We start from the raw sequence: 18011 nt of genomic DNA, 5'->3' as shown, positions 1-18011 counted from the left end.
CAGCCCCGGATCGCAGTAGGAGACTGGCCGCTCAGCCCCGGATCGCAGTAGGAGACTGGCCGCTCAGCCCCGGATCGCAGTAGGAGACTGGCCGCTCAGCCCCGGATCGCAGTAGGAGACTGGCCGCTCAGCCCCGGATCGCAGTAGGAGACTGGCCGCTCAGCCCCGGATCGCAGTAGGAGACTGGCCGCTCAGCCCCGGATCGCAGTAGGAGACTGGCCGCTCAGCCCCGGATCGCAGTAGGAGACTGGCCGCTCAGCCCCGGATCGCAGTAGGAGACTGGCCGCTCAGCCCCGGATCGCAGTAGGAGACTGGCCGCTCAGCCCCGGATCGCAGTAGGAGACTGGCCGCTCAGCCCCGGATCGCAGTAGGAGACTGGCCGCTCAGCCCCGGATCGGACTAGGAGACTGGCCGCTCAGCCCCGGATCGGACTAGGAGACTGGCCGCTCAGCCCCGGATCGGACTAGGAGACTGGCCGCTCAGCCCCGGATCGGACTAGGAGACTGGCCGCTCAGCCCTGGATCGGACTAGGAGACTGGCCGCTCAGCCCCGGATCGGACTAGGAGACTGGCCGCTCAGCCCCGGATCGGACTAGGAGACTGGCCGCTCAGCCCCGGATCGGACTAGGAGACTGGCCGCTCAGCCCCGGATCGGACTAGGAGACTGGCCGCTCAGCCCTGGATCGGACTAGGAGACTGGCCAGAAGTCACATGTCTGGCCTGAATATAGCTGTAAAATGGTATTAACAAGCTTCTTTTAAATAAAACACTTATACCGTGTGGTATGCCTAGATATATTAGAGGAGCTGCCAGTGACAATTTGTAATCTTTTATTGTAATAGTGGGAGGAGGGGGGGCGGAGACAGAGACACAGGAGCTGACAGGCAGGGAGAGGGGTGAGGGGCACAGAGCAGGGCTGCGGATGACGGAGGCACATAAACTGACCACAGTTTCAGGGCTCAGCAGCCATGATTATCCTGGTCGGGACACAGGAAGTGGAATGATCAGGGAGGTTTTTTTTACAGCTTAGAAAGGGGCAGATTAGACAGCAGAAGTACAGTAGTGGGTAGCACTCTCGCCTAGCAGTAAGAAGGGTCGCTGGTTCAAATCTCAACCACGACACTACCTGCCTGGAGTTTGCATGTTCTCCCTGTGCCTGCATGGGTTTCCTCCGGGTACTCCGGTTTCCTCCCACACTCCAAAGACATGCTGGTAGGTTAATTGGCTTCTGTCCAAAATTGGCCCTAGTATATGAATGTTAGGGACCTTGGATTGTGGGCTCCTTGAGGGTAGGGACCGATGTGAGTGTGCGATATATGTGTGGAGCGCTGCATAAAAATTGACAACGCTATATGGGTACCTTAAATAAAAATAGGGATAATTGTAGTCACGCACCCACACTCACTTAGGTTGAACTTGATGGACTGGTGTCTTTATTCAACTTTACTAACTATGTAACTGTAGCACAAACTCACGGTGGAGCTGCTGATTTTTAGCGGGCTGTTACCATCACCTTTTTACCTGTAATTTCACCAGTACCGGGTCTAGGGTCCCGTTGAGCTTATTATCAGACAATGTAGGCACCAGTCACTTGAGTACTTTTCCAATGCTTTAATGGGAGATAACTGGAAGAAGTAGCAGGAAAGAGGTAGAAGAAGAGTTGCATGGAAGTTCAAATACCTTTTCTTGGCGTAGCACTAAGGAATTGAAATCTTTGGGAAGAATATATCCTCCGCTCAGGATTTAATCTTTGCTCGCCCGGATAGGTCTCCCTCACTAACCTAGCAGCCGGTACGCAGCAGGAACAAAAGTCTCTGCCACAGAGTGAAACAAAACTGTACGATCCTCTGCCACAGGATGTAGTGGTTTTCGATGAACAGCAAACACAGTACCAGAACCTTTAAGCCAACCTGGCAGTACTTGTGCGGTAGAGTAATTCAGGATGCATCCTCCAATCGAGTCACCAGGCCCTTCTTAAGACCAGCCTTGCATGGTCCCTTCCAAGATGGGTCCTCCCCTGGATCTTCCTGATTGTCCGGCTTCTTCCCGCAGGACAGACAGCACAGGACCATCCCAGCTATAGCAGGCCCCAGACAGGCTTCTGGGTCCACCCTCCAGGTCGGAGAGCTGCAGGCTAAAGCTCACTAACACATGCCTCTAGGCCAGGAGGGCCACAAGGTAAAGCTCCTAGAAACATGGCGTCTGCCCCATAAATACCCTCTCCCAGAATGCAACCCGGAGGACCACCTCCGCCGAGTTGTCACCGGGACAGAAGAGCACTTATATGTTTCAGCCTGTTGCTTTCCAACACCGACCCAGAGTGACAACGACACCCACAGGTAGAATGTGGAACTGCACGCAACACAGCCAAAATGGAACAGAGGCTAATCTAACTGTAAATTGTATCTGAACTATATACAGCACAGATAAACCACTAAATTTACATATAAGTGGTAGATTAAAAAATCTACCAGCACTACATACTCCCCCCACTACAATAGACGTTGTCCTCAACGTCTGGCAAAATAGGACTCTCAAGCCTGAGAGTAGGTATTTGAACTTAAAACTTGGATCAGAAAGAAGAAAAAGTAGTATAGAAAGGTTACAGTTTCGAACATCTGTACAATAACATATACATGTCAGCAAAAGAAATCACATTAGTCGCGTTACAAAACCCCACTATCTACCTAGCTGAAAAGCCTAACAGCTTTATGGGAGATCCAGTTGTTCCTGAAAGAAATAAAGTTAAACACACACAAAATATGTACAGTATCATCACTAACAATTCAGGAGCAAAGCCTCATTCCACAAAAGAATGACACTCTTCCCACATATTTTCTTCTAATGAAAACAAACTGAAATAACTTGAAAAGTCCTTCCCTATCTCTGGGTAAATTATATCCTTTCCAGTAAGCAAAATCTTTGGTCATCACAGAAGTCTTTGAATATAAAAGCGCTGAGGTGAATAAAATCTCTTGACCACAGAGATCTCTAAATACTAACACAATCTAACTATACACCCCAAAGTTCTCTTTTCCTTTTTTAGAAGAACAGAAGACAACAGTTTCTTTTTTTTTCTTTTATCACCAATAAAACCGGGGATCCGGCAATGTCAGCATCCTCCCCTGCTTATCCACAGCGGCGACAAAGTAGACAATGTCATCTTTACCGGGTCTGCAAATGACCACCTTGTCAGCATAAATGCGCCAACCATAATTCCAATGCAGCAAACATTCATTGAAACGTTCATCCATTGTAACAGAATACCCAGTTTTCTGGAAAGGTTTTGGCACAGACAAATAGTCCCAAACAGCTTCACGGTACCATTGCTCCCGGTTGGCCTCAATTTCCTGCATAATTTCCTGAGTCACATAGGGAAATTCCAGACCATATTCTGTGGCAACACGTTTGGTGAGCACTCTCTGTAAATGGGCAAGTCTAGGCAAAGTTCTATTTTTCCCTAAACCAGGAGGCACACAAGAATTCGGTGATTTGCACACTATAGATCCGATGGATATTGGCTCAGATTCAAGCAAACTAGCAACTTTAGCCAATGTCTCTTTAGTAGTACTGTGCGGCTCCACACAAGGCGATGTCTTCCCAGAATCCAGGGTTGTCCACTCTGATAAAGTAAGGGCAGAAGCAACATCTTCACCCTGGGCCCACAATAGTTCCTGTGACATTGTCTCAAACAAATCATCATCACCGGAGAGATCTGACATAGAATCTATGTCCGAGTCACTCAACTCTTCCGCTGGCAAATATTTACAAAGGGTCCCAGATATGTCCCCCCTTTGATCCCTCACCCATTCCTGACGTGGACTTCTCCAGATCCATATATTTCTCCAGCTCTGGTTCGGGTAGTCTCTGGGGTAGGCCTCGACCACGGCCGCGGGAAGCCTTCACATATCCCACCCTCCTCTGGACAGGCGCAGCGGGGATAGGTGTAGTAGAAGTTGAACAAAAAGTGATGTCCGCTGATGAAGCAGTAACAGCGACATCTCCCTCGGGAACACTCACGGTAGCAGATGAGATCACGGCCTGTTGCTCTCCAACAGCAATGGCAGTAGTTTCAACTGTGGCAATACCTGTAGCCCAATCCACACGATAAGCACGGGGCGACATTGTAGGTTGTTCCACTGTGAACAAGTATTCTCCGCACTGCAAACATCGAACAAATGGACGGAGATGTATGGCCAGTCCTTCACACTTGTGGCAAAGCATGCCCAGCCCTTCGATATCTCCAACAGTGTATAGCACAAACCGCCCCTGCGGCTTCAAACGAATGCCGGTATCTGTAAGCAGGGTTCGTCAGCATAGCACCCGCAGCGGTACTCGTGGGGAACCTCTTGGACCCCATAGTTGAAGGTACCAATGGAAAAGAAGACATGGCTGCACTCTGATCCTCTCAATACAATCACGAGGACTCTCTTCTCCTTTGGCGCCAAACACATATAACCGCGTCCCACGCGGCAACAAGTAGATGTGGCTCCTCCCACTTGTTCCTCTGATCAAGCAGCTCCCGGGCTTTTACTTCTCACCCGCAGCCTACACAGTCAGAAATAAAGTCCTGCAATTTAACCCCTTCTTTTCCTGGAAAAAGTGACAAAGTCCAGAAACCTCCTTCTGAAATACTTTTCAGGGCTGCTAGAGTAACGGCAAACAATCCCGGACGACGCCCCCACATGTAGCACTAACTCACGGTGGAGCTGCTGATTTTTAGCGGACTGTTACCGTTAACCTTTTTACCTGTAATTTTCACCAGTACCGAGTCTAGGGTCCCGTTGGGCTTATTATCAGACAATGTAGAAACGGGAGATAACAGGAAGAAGTAGCAGGAAAGAGGTAGAAGAAGAGTTGCAGGGAAGTTCAAATACCTTTTCTTGGCGTAGCACTAAGGAATCTTTGGGGTGAATATATCCTCCGCTCAGGATTAAATCTTTGCTCGCCCAGATAGGTCTCTCTCACTAACCTAGCAGCCGGTACGCAGCACAAACAAAAGTCTCTGCCACAGACTTGAGTGAAACAAAACTGTACGATCCTCTGCCACAGGATGTAGTAGTTTTCGATGAACAGCAAACACAGTACCAGAACCTTTAAGCCAACCCGGCAGTACTTGTGCGGTAGAGTAATTTAGGATGCGTCCTCCAATTGAGTCACCAGGCCCTTCTTAAGACCAGCCTTGCATGGTCCCTTCCAAGATGGGTCCTCCCCTGGATCTTCTCGATTGTCCGGCTTCTTCCCGCAGGACAGCACAGGACCATCCCAGCTATAGCAGGCCCCAGACAGACTTCTGGGTCCACCCGCTCGGCTGCCGCAACACAACCCTCCAGGTCGGAGGGCTGCGGGCTAAAGCTCACTAACACATGCCTCTAGGCCAGGAGGGCCACTAGGTAAAACTCCTAGAAACATGGCGTCTGCCCCATAAATACCCTCTCCCAAAATGCAACCCGGAGGACCACCTCCGCCGAGTTATCAACGGGACAGAAGCGCACTTATATGTTTCAGCCTGTTGCTTTCCAACACCGACCCAGAGTGACAACGATACCCACAGGCAGAATGTGGAACGGCACACAACACAGCCAAACTGGAACAGAGGCTAATCTAACTGTAAACTGTATCTGAACTATATACAGCACAGATAATCCACTAAATTTACCTAGAAGCGGTAGATTAAAAAATCTACCAGCGCTACATAACTATGTAGTAAATTGCCGTACCCATACGTCGGTATTTTGATGCTAAATACCACTGTAATGGCAGCAGATGGCTGCAATAATCCGGGTATTTTCAGCAACGACGTGCATTTCTCTTCAATATTGTCAGGCAGGAGATTGTGGCATAGTTTACGTCTTAGGTCTTCAACCTGAGCCCGTAGATAAGAGAAGTTGTCTGTCATTTCATAATCCTTCCTGAGGTCATTATGTGCTAAGGACAGTTCATTGCGTTTTGTTTCTAATATGTCGGTGCGGCCGCCCAGGGCTGCAATTTCCTGAGAAAGGGCGTTCATGGATTTGTGTAGCTCAATTTGTATTTTATCTACCTGTTTATCATAAATTGCTGGCAAACTTGCATCCAGGTCTGCTTTAGAATGAGGAGGAGAATACTCACTGTCCCTCTTTGCTGCAGTGTACTCAGGTGTGGAGCTGCTGGAGGTCGCTGGTGACTTGGTGCTATTTTGGTTCATCATTGCTGTCTCCTTGGTGCGGAGTAGGGATGAGCTTCGAGTTCGAGTCGAACTCATGTTCGACTCGAACATTGGCTGTTCGCAAGTTCACCGAACAGCGAACAATTTGGGGTGTTCGCGGCAAATTCGAATGCCGCGGAACACCCTTTAAAAGTCTATGGGAGAAATCAAAAGTGCTAATTTTAAAGGCTAATATGCAAGTTATTGTCATAAAAAGTGTTTGGGGACCTGGGTCCTGCCCCAGGGGACATGGATCAATGCAAAAAAAAGTTTTAAAAACGGCCGTTTTTTCAGGAGCAGTGATTTTAATAATGCTTAAAGTCAATCAATAAAAGTGTAATATCCCTTTAAATTTCGTACCTGGGGGGTGTCTATAGTATGCCTGTAAAGGGGCGCATGTTTCCTGTGTTTAGAACAGTCTGACAGCAAAATGACATTTTGAAGGAAAAAACTAATTTAAAACTACTCGCGGCTATTGCATTGCCGACAATACACATAGAAGTTCATTGATAAAAACGGCATAGGAATTCCCCAAAGGGGAACCCCGAACCAAAATTAAAAAAAAAAAAAATGACGTGGGAGTCCCCCTAAATTTCATACCAGGCCCTTCAGGTCTGGTATGGATATTAAGGGGAACCCCGGCCAAAATTTAAAAAAAAAATGACGTGGGGTTCCCCCTAAATTCCATACCAGACCTGGGTCTGGTATGGATTTTAAGGGGAACCCCGCGCCAAAAAAAAAAAAAAAAAAAAAAAAACGGCGTGGGGTCCCCCCAAAAATCCATACCAGACCCTTATCCGAGCACGCAACCTGGCAGGCCGCAGGAAAAGAGGGGGGGACGAGAGTGCAGCCCCCCCTCCCTCCTGAACCGTACCAGGCCACATGCCCTCAACATTGGGAGGGTGCTTTGGGGTAGCCCCCCAAAACACCTTGTCCCCATGTTGATGAGGACAAGGGCCTCATCCCCACAACCCTGGCCGGTGGTTGTGGGGGTCTGCGGGCGGAGGGCTTATCGGAATCTGGAAGCCCCCTTTAACAAGGTGACCCCCAGATCCCGGCCCCCCCCTGTGTGAAATGGTAAGGGGGTACATAAGTACCCCTACCATTTCACGAAAAAAGTGTCAAAAATGTTAAAAATGACAAGAGACAGTTTTTGACAATTCCTTTATTTAAATGCTTCTTCTTTCTTCTATCTTCCTTCATCTTCTGGTTCTTCTGGCTCTTCTGGTTCTTCCTCCGGCGTTCTCGTCCAGCATCTCCTCCGCGGCGTCTTCTATCTTCTTCTCCTCGGGCCGCTCCGCACCCATGGCATGGGGGGGAGGCTCCCGCTCTTCTCTTCTTCTTTTCTTCTCTTCTTCTTTTCTTCTTTTCTTCTCCGGGCCGCTCCGCAATCCATGCTGGCATGGAGGGAGGCTCCCGCTGTGTGACGGCGCTCCTCGTCTGACAGTTCTTAAATAACGGGGGGCGGGGCCACCCGGTGACCCCGCCCCCCTCTGACGCACGGTGACTTGACGGGACTTCCCTGTGACGTCACGGGGAATGCCACAGGGAAGTCCCGTCAAGTCACCGTGCGTCAGAGGGGGGCGGGGTCACCGGGTGGCCCCGCCCCCCCCGTTATTTAAGAACTGTCAGACGAGGAGCGTCGTCACACAGCGGGAGCCTCCCTCCATGCCAGCATGGATTGCGGAGCGGCCCGGAGAAGAAAAGAAGAAAAGAAGAAGAGAAGAAGAGAAGAAAAGAAGAAGAGAAGAGCGGGAGCCTCCCCCCCATGCCATGGGTGCGGAGCGGCCCGAGGAGAAGAAGATAGAAGACGCCGCGGAGGAGATGCTGGACGAGAACGCCGGAGGAAGAACCAGAAGAGCCAGAAGAACCAGAAGAACCAGAAGATGAAGGAAGATAGAAGAAAGAAGAAGCATTTAAATAAAGGAATTGTCAAAAACTGTCTCTTGTCATTTTTAACATTTTTGACACTTTCTTCGTGAAATGGTAGGGGTACTTATGTACCCCCTTACCATTTCACACAGGGGGGGGGCCGGGATCTGGGGGTCACCTTGTTAAAGGGGGCTTCCAGATTCCGATAAGCCCCCCGCCCGCAGACCCCCACAACCACCAGCCAGGGTTGTGGGGATGAGGCCCTTGTCCTCATCAACATGGGGACAAGGTGTTTTGGGGGGCTACCCCAAAGCACCCTCCCAATGTTGAGGGCATGTGGCCTGGTACGGTTCAGGAGGGAGGGGGGGCCGCACTCTCGTCCCCCCCTCTTTTCCTGCGGCCTGCCAGGTTGCGTGCTCGGATAAGGGTCTGGTATGGATTTTTAGGGGGACCCCACGCTGTTTTTTTTTTTTTTTTGGCGCGGGGTTCCCCTTAAAATCCATACCAGACCTGAAGGGTCTGGTATGGAATTTAGGGGGAACCCCACGTCATTTTTTTTTTTTAATTTTGGCCGGGGTTCCCCTTAATATCCATACCAGACCTGAAGGGCCTGGTATGGAATTTAGGAGGACTCCCACGTCATTTTTTTTTTTTAATTTTGGTTCGGGGTTCCCCTTTGGGGAATTCCCATGCCGTTTTTATCAATGAACTTCTATGTGTATTGTCGGCAATGCAATAGCCGCGAGTAGTTTTAAATGAGTTTTTTCCTTCAAAATGTCATTTTGCTGTCAGACTATTCTAAACACAGGAAACATGCGCCCCTTTACAGGCATACTATAGACACCCCCCAGCTACGAAATTTAAAAGGGATATTACACTTTTATTGTTTGACTTTAAGCATTATTAAAATCACTGCTCCTGAAAAAACGGCCGTTTTTAAAACTTTTTTTTGCATTGATCCATGTCCCCTGGGGCAGGACCCAGGTCCCCAAACACTTTTTATGACAATAACTTTCATATAAGCCTTTAAAATTAGCACTTTTGATTATTCATGTTCGTGTCCCATAGACTTTAACGGTGTTCGCATGTTCGAACGAACTTTTTTCCTGTTCGCATGTTCTGGTGCGAACCGAACAGGGGGGTGTTCGGCTCATCTCTAGTGCGGAGTAAGAAGTTTGTTAGCGAGTGTTTAGAGCGGCTACTATGCGCCTTTTTTTGCCGGAGGGCATGCAGGGGAGTGGCCCACAGGGGTGCTTGTGTTGATCAGGGGAATTTAACAGCAGATAGCCCTAGGAATCTCGCTTGGTTGTCTGGGTCCGGCACAGCTGTTCTCAGACATGTCCGCCGCGCATGCGCCCCCGCTTTTTTCCCTTAACCACTTTAAGACTGGGCCACTTTTTTAAGTTGTGGTACAAGTTAAAAACAGTTTTTTTTATGCTACAAAATTACTTAGAACCCCCAAACCTTATACATTTTTTTTTAACATCCTAGAGAATAAAATGGCGGTCGTTGAAATACTTTCTGTCACACCGTATTTGCGCAGCAGTCTTAAAAAAATAAGACAACAGTAAAGTTAGCCCAATTTTTTTTTATATTGTGAAAGATAATGTTACGCTGAGTAAATTGATACCCAACGCGTCACGCTTCAAAATTGCGCCCACTCCATAGGCGACATTTTAAAAATTCTACCGGTTGCATGTTTTGCGTTACAGAGGAGGTCTAGGGCTAGAATGATTGCTCTCGCTCTACCGATCGCGGCGATACCTCACATGTGTGGTTTGAACACGGTTTTCATATGCGGGTGCTGCTCACATATGCGCACAGATGCGTTTTTTTAATTTCTTATTTATTTTACCTTTTACTTTTTATTTTTACACTGTTTTAAACAAAAATGTGTCACTTTTATTCCTATTACAATGAATTTAAACATCCCTTGTAATAGAAAAAAAGCATGACAGGTCCTCTTAAATATGAGACCTCAGATTTCATATTTACACTAAAATGCAATTTAAAAAAAAAAAAAAAATCATTTAAAAAAAATAAAATGGCCCTTTAAGAGCTATGGGCGGAAGTGAAGTTTTGACGTCGCTTCCGCCCTGCAGTCTCATGGAGACAGGTGGGGCCCATCTTCCCCTCACTCATCTCCATGTCAGCTCAGGGAACAGACCCGATCGCCTCCGCCGCTGCCGACGGCTCCGGTAAGTGGCGGAGGGCACCGAATCGCGGCGGGGGGAGGCCCCCTCTCCCGCCTCCGATAAAAGTGATCTCGTGGCGAATCCAAAAACACAGGAAAATTCCGATAGATTCTCAATCTAAAGCCTCTGAACAAATACGTCAAATACAGAAGATTCAAGATGGACTCAATCTTTTCAGTCAGAAATCTGCGGACCCCATATTGTTTCATGGCATCAATAGATTTAAAGGATGCATATCTGCATGTTCCAATTTCACCCCAGTCTCAGAAGTATCTCAGATTGGCAGTGAGGATGGAAGGCGTGATTCATCATCTACAGTTCAGGGCCTTAGCTTTCGGTCTGTCATCCTCACCCCGGGTTTTTACCAAGGTGATGGCAGAAGCTCTAGCTCCACTTCGTCTTGAGAGAATCGCAGTGATTCCCTATTTAGACAACCTACTGTTCTTCTCCCCCTTAAGGGAAAAGTTGCAGAACAACTTAAACAAAGCACGCAACCATCTGGAATCTCTGGGTTGGATTCTAAACCTTCAGAAGTCCTCCCTAAATCTGTCACAGGAGATTCGCTTTCTGGGTTATCAGATCAACTCAGTAGTCCAGAAAATAGGGACAAGGTGCAGTGTACTGTGTCATTACTGCAGACCAACCAGCAGATAACAAGGCAGGTGATGTCGGCACTAGGAGTATTGACCTCAACAATGCCGGATGTCCAATGGGCAAGACTACATTTCAGGTGTCTACAAACTTTTCTTCTGAGGGCATGGGATCACAGTTTGGGATCCCTGGACAGGGAGGTAAAGATTCCAACCCGGGTGAAGAGGTCACTTTGGTGGTGGAAAAGTCAGGAGATCCTATCAAAAGGGTCTAGATTGGGACTTCCCAGTCAAAAGAAGACTGACAACCGATGCCAGCTCCTGAGGTTGGGGTTGAGACTTCACTCAGGGAAGTTGGTCCAAGAAGGAGACGGCAAGGTCCTCAAACTGGATAGAGCTCAAGGTGGTCGCTTTATCTCTAGCAATATTTGCCCAAGATCCCTGTTTACACCATGTTCAAGTACTAACGGATATTGCCACGGCTGTGGCTTACCTAAACAAGGGGGCACAAGGAGCAGGTCCTTGCAAGCACTAGCAATGGAAATCCTTCCGTGGGCAGAAAAACCACTTGCTGTCTCTTTCACCTAAAGGGGACCCTGAACAAAGTGTCAGATTTCCTGAGCAGGTATCCCATTCAAGAAGCAGAGTGGTCACTGAATCCGGAGGTCTTCGCGATGATTTTCAGTATGTGGGGACAGCCAGAGGTGGACCTATTCGCCTCAAAGGAGAATGCTCAGGTTCCTCAGTTCTTTTCCCTAAACAATCTCAAACGGATCACTAGGAAAAGGCGCATTGGCGTATCCATGGAAATGTCACCTTTGCTACGCTTTCCCCCCATTCCAGTTAATCCCACTGGTATTGAGGAAGATTCAACGGGAAAAGGTACCAGTCATCCTAATTACGCCGTTTTGGCCAAAAAGGGCCTGGTTCTAAACCATTCTGGGGATGGCGATCAAACCTTGTTGGCATCTACCTCTCAGGCACGATCTACTAATACAAGGCCCAGTAAATCACCAAGAGATGGCCAGTCTGGCTCTCACAGCCTGGTATCTGAGGAGCAGCTCCTAAAAAGCAAGGGATTTTCTAACCAGCTGATTACAACACTGCTATCAAAAAAAAGGTAACAAGGAACACTTATGCTAAAGTCTGGAAAGTCTATATTTCATGGTGTGATTCATCTGCCCAAAACCCAGGAATCCTTGTGTCCATTTTGGAATTTTTACAAGATGGAGCAGATAAAGGACTAGCGATCAGTACCTTAAAGTACAGGTTGCTGCACTAGCAGTGTTCTTAGAAAGATCTGTGGCCTCGGAACCACTGGTAATCAGATTTTTAAGAGCGCTTACAAGATCTAAGCCAGCACCGGTCAAGGGTTTCCCTAAATGGGATCTGTCGATAGTCCTGCAATCCCTAGCAAAGAGTCCATTTAAACCTTTGGAAGAAGCATCTCTTAGATATCTCACTCTTAAAACTGTATAACGCCATTACTTCAGCACGTTTAACGCTCTGTCAATTAAGAAACCTTACTTGTCAGTCTTTCCGGATAGAGTTTTACTGAGGACAGACCCAAAGTTCTTACCTAAGGTAGCTTCAATAAATCGTTCACAAGACATTGTGCTACCAACCTTTTGTGCAAACCCATCAGGGGAGAAAGACTTTTTTCATATGTTGGATGTCAGAAGGACTTTGTTATGTTACCTAGAAATAAAGGAATTTAGGCGTACAGATTCATTATTTGTTCTTTTTTCGGGCAACAAAAAAGGTTGCCAGGCTTCTAAAGTTTCTTTAGCCAGATGTCTGAAATGATCTATTTTTGAGGCATACTCACATGCAGGTTGATCCCCGCCAGTGGGAATTTGTGCACACTCAACAAGAGCGTTTGCGGCCACCTGGGCAGAGAGAGCTGAGTGCCACCCCTGAACAGATTTGCAAGGCGGTAACGTGGTCAAGTTTCTGCACGTTCATGCGACATTACAGGCTGGACGTCACATCTACCAGCGATCAGGCAATTGGCAGGAAGGTCCTGCAGGCTGTTGTCCCACCCTAAGGGTGTAAGTCTCTGTTATCTTCTCAGGTGCTGTCCTGAAAGACGCCTTGGGAAAATTCAAGTTAGACTTACCAGTAACTTGTTTTCCAGAAGTCTTTCAGGACAGCAACGACCCGCCCTATTAGTTTGATGTACTATGCTGTGACTAACGTATGTGTTTATGTGTTCCAGCTGGGGCCTGAGGTTCTCTTCTACAACTGAGGTGTGGCAGGGAGGTGCCTCCCTCTAAAGATCTGGAGGAAGAAGGTGTTTCCTGTGGTTCGGTGGGAGGAGTCACCATCTCTCAGGTGCTGTCCTGAAAGTCTTCTAAATAACAAGTTACCATTAAGTCTAACTTGAATTTTCGGAGTTCATTGGACGGGGACACAGCTCTTCTAAATCCTGACCATTGGGTTTATAGCACCACATACAGGAGTAGGACACTAGGTAGAAAAAACTCAGCACCGCCTATGGACGCTGGTATAAACCCCCTCTGCTACTAAGCAGCACAAGAAAAAGAGAATCACAAGAGAGGAGGGTGCGGTGTCCTACAATGAACTCAGAGAAATGGATTTTAGGGTGAGTAAAAAAATATCCTGTTTTCTCTTGAGATCATTGACACAGATTTTTTTTTATATATTTTTTAATCTTGACTGTAGAAATGTCCCAATGCAGTGTCTCAATGAGAAAAACAAAAAAAACAAAAAAACAAACAAAACACAATTAAAAAAAAAGACAGACCATGTAACCACTGAAAAAAACACACCCCAAAAGGGGAAACAAGGAAACCTCAAACAGTGGCTTGCCAAACATTACAGCCAAAACAAGCATCCGAGGATGCATCAACCTTTGTAAAACCTTAGAAACAATGGGTGAAATGATGGGATTATTACGGTGCCAACGATACAACAAAACAAATTATTAAAATAAATTAATTTTATTACAAAAATCACTTAAAAAGTAAATGCATTTAAATTTACAGTACAAATACACACAGGAGCATAAACAAATATATTACAGCCAGTGGGTGAAGGAATCCCTACTAGTTTCGCCAATACATTGGCTTCTTCAGGGGATATAATAGGTTGTAATTCTACAATAAAGAAATTTAAATTAATATAGTGAAATATACTGAATACACAAAAAGCAGCATCGTGCAGACCCTCAACAAAAGTGCATGGAAACTAGACAATAGCACCCAATCAATAGGTCCCAGCAAGGATGAAAACAACATCAATTGAGGATCGCACATACATACCCAGAGAGCCCAGGAGGGCCACACAGGAAACCTCCAAAATGAGGACAACAATCCTGGGAACAAAATCTCCAAATGTGTTCATTTCAAATGATTTCACTCATTTGTAAACAATACAAGGTAGAACTTGCAGTTAGACCTTCAGATTAACAATTGGTATCAAGAGTTTGTCCTTGTCGCTACTTCCACCAGATTTACCAAGGGTATTGGACCTGCAGGTACGTCTGGAGGAATACAGTCGTGATGTGATCAACACGAAGGAAAATAAAATCCTTCGTGATTAGGGCGGCACAGTGGTGCAGTGGTTAGCACTCTCGCCTAGCAGTAAAAAGGGTCGCTGGTTCGAATCCCAACCACGACACTACCTGCCTGGAGTTTGCATGTTCTCCCTGTGCCTGCGTGGGTTTCCTCCAGGTACTCCGGTTTCCTCCCACACTCCAAAGACATGCTGGTAGGTTAATTGGCTTCTGTCCAAAATTGGCCCTAGTATATGAATGGGGACCTTTAATTGAGGGTAGGGACTGATGTGAGTGTGCGATGTACAGGGTTAGGAACAAGGGTCAGGGTTGTAGACACACACTCACTCAGGTTGAACTGGATGGACTGGTGTCTTTATTCAACCTTACTAACTATGTAACTATGTATAAATCAGCCCATGACAATGGCTATGCATACAAATGGAATCAAACACCCTCAAATAAACCTAATCCAAAACCCTTCAATCTGGTTGATCCTAAAGTTGATATTGCTGCACCTGACGTACCTAACAATATTTCTGTTTCTTCTTTTTCACCTAGCAATTCCTCCACATATCGTGAACCATCTCAGGATAGATTGCCTAAAAAAAGGAAAGGTGACCGCACCTTGGCCTCAACGGACTCTCTCTATCGCACTTTTAGACCTACACCAGCCCAACTACCTTCGGTGGTTCGTACTCACTCTAACAAAATGCACTACTCCACTCCTTTACCCACACCTGGTCCCATTCCCTCTGCACTTCCTACATTGCAGCCACAAACACATGTTCCTACTGGTGCCACTAACTCTGGCGCCTCTACAATGTCTTCCACCATCACCCATAGGGTAAGTGAACCTACATTTTTCACATTATTTCCTTCAAGCACTCAAATGATGGATCCCACAATTGCACCAATTTTTTTTAGAGAAGAGTCCCAATCAGACACACAATCATGCACAACCTCTACAAACCCAGGAACTTCTGGATTAGAAATTCTTAATCTGTCCTCAGTTCCTTTAACTGAGGAACAAATCTTTGTACTTAAACTAGGGCTAACATTCCGTCCATCTACCAACCTGGACGGATTTCAATTAATTACAGACATACATTTATTCGCTCGACGTCTAATGTTTAAAGTTATCTACGACAAATCTATGGTTACCACATCTTCCAACCCTTCCCCACTCGAACTCTCTCAAATGGAGCAGCAGACTATGGAAGATCTTATGTCACTATGGGAAGGGGGTCACACAGGGTGCGACGAGCCATTTGGCATCATGCCAACGGGCGTTGCTGTACCAGGTGTCTCCTTTCCCCCACCCACTCTATTTAAACCTAAATGCCGTACATTTCCTTCACTTCAGTCCAACCCCAACATTTGGGCATTTGTCCAACAGACTACCCAAGAAATTAAGCTCCTCAACTTGGATAACTCTATGGGACATAATTTATCTCCTAGGCATCGGAAAGCTTTGAAGGACCTCCAATGCAACCCAAATTTGATTATCAAACCGGCGGATAAAGGTGGCAACATCGTTCTCATGGATGTCCAGGCATACGAGCGTATGTGCCTGGACATCCTTGACAATCGACGTTGGTACAGACCTATCTCGAAAACATTAATTCAAAATATCACTCTTGAATATTATAGCCTAATTTTTAAAGCCTATCAATTAGGCACTATAGATTTGTACACTTAGAACTATTTAAATGTTAAGGATCCAAAAATACCCACATTTTAGTCTCTCCCCAAAGTGAATAAATCTTTACAGCACCCCCCTGGACGACCAATTGTATCTGGTTGTTCGAGCTTAATCGAAAATGTGAGTGCGCTAGTAGACAAATATTTGAATCCACACGTCACACCGTTATTCTCCTATGTTAAAGACACCATGGATGGCAAAGTACTCCCTCCCTACACCTGGTTGGTGGCCTTGGACGCGGAGAGCCTATACAATTGCATTCCACATACTAAAGGTATGGAGGTAATTCATGAACAACTGAAACGAACGTGGACCTTTGTTTACTTCATATAGTCAGTTTGTTCTCCAGCTGTTGAAGTTTATATTGACAAGAAATGTATTTATGTTTGGCTCCTCCCACTACCTCCAGGTGCAGGGAGTGGCTATGGGGACCAAAAGCGCGCCCTCATATGCCAACCTGTACCTGGGGGGGCGGGAGAGAGACCTCTTTTCTAATGATAATTTTTCTGAACTACTCAAACATGTCATTGCCTGGCACAGGTATATTGATGACATTTTGATATTTTGGTCTGGAACTCGGGAGGAACTGACACAGCTGGTCAGCCTACTGGCTATTAATGATTATAATCTCACTTTTACCATGGAGTGCAGTCAGTCCAAAATTAGTTTTTTGGACTTACAAATCCATGTGGACTCTGATGGAACTCTTCATACATCTCTATATCGCAAGCCCTCTGCGGGCAATACTCTACTACATGCAACTAGCGCACACCCGCAACCTCTTTTGGACAGCATTCCATATAGCCAGTTTCTCCGCCTCAGAAGAAACTGTACCCTTGATCGTGATTTTTACCAGGCATCTAGAGATTTATCCGATAGACTATATCAAAGATGCTACAGCCATTCTTTACTCAAACGAGCTTTCAATAGAGTGGTTAAATTGAGCAGGCAGGACCTTATCCACTCCAAACATTCCTCTAAACCCAACCAATCAGTTCGAGTTATAACCCAATTCTCTCAACAACACATGCAAACTAGAGCAATTCTTAAAAAATATTGGCCCCTACTGACGACAGATTCCACCGTGAGTAAGTATGTCAAAACTTACCCTGAAATCACCTACCGACGGGCCCCCTCCATGAGAGATCGATTAGTCATGAGGCATTATACACCTAAACAATCTGTAAGGGTCTCTAATACTGGCACCTTTTCTTGTGGACACTGATACCTGCCCCTTTATCATAAACTCTAAAACAGTAATTCTTCCCAATGGACAGATTCAGTCCATCGCATTACTTGTAACACTATTGGAGTGGTCTATCTGGCCCTGTGCGTCTGTGGATGTTTTTACGTCGCCAAGACGAAACGTCCATTTTTCAGACGCATTAGGGACCACAATATGCCACTCCCAAAGCAATTGGCCACCACAGCCTTAAATAGACACATTGGTATCAAACATAAAATTGTGATCCCAATGTAGTACGATTTGCGGCACTCAAGCATGTGCCCACACATGTTCGAGGCGGCAGTATCAACATTCCCCTTTTGCGATTAGAAACCAGGTGGATACATTGTTTAGATGCTACCAGATATCCTGGCTTAAATGAGTATATTAGTTTTAAATCCTTTTTGTAAGGATATTTAATATTATTTAATATTTTCTATTACCAATTATATCAAGAATTCTATGGGTCCTCTGTTCTATCTGGCTCTTGTGTTTGGTCTCTTTTTTCCCCCCTTCCAATCTCTCTCCGCCTCTCCACCATGACTGCCGTTGCCCTAACAGCCTTTTCGATCTTAGAGGCCCAACGCTTGTGACAGTGCCCTTCCTGTTCTCCCCTTTTCCATAAACAAAATATTCATTTATTGTTTTTTATAAGTTTACTATCATTGCATTTATTTCTTTATTATTGCAGTATTTTGTTGTTTATTGATTTTTCAACATT

Source organism: Aquarana catesbeiana, linkage group LG02 (genome assembly GCF_042186555.1).
Source record: "Aquarana catesbeiana isolate 2022-GZ linkage group LG02, ASM4218655v1, whole genome shotgun sequence".
In the NCBI taxonomy this organism is placed as follows: Eukaryota; Metazoa; Chordata; class Amphibia; order Anura; family Ranidae; genus Aquarana; species Aquarana catesbeiana.
Note: the sequence above shows the minus strand (reverse complement) of the source record.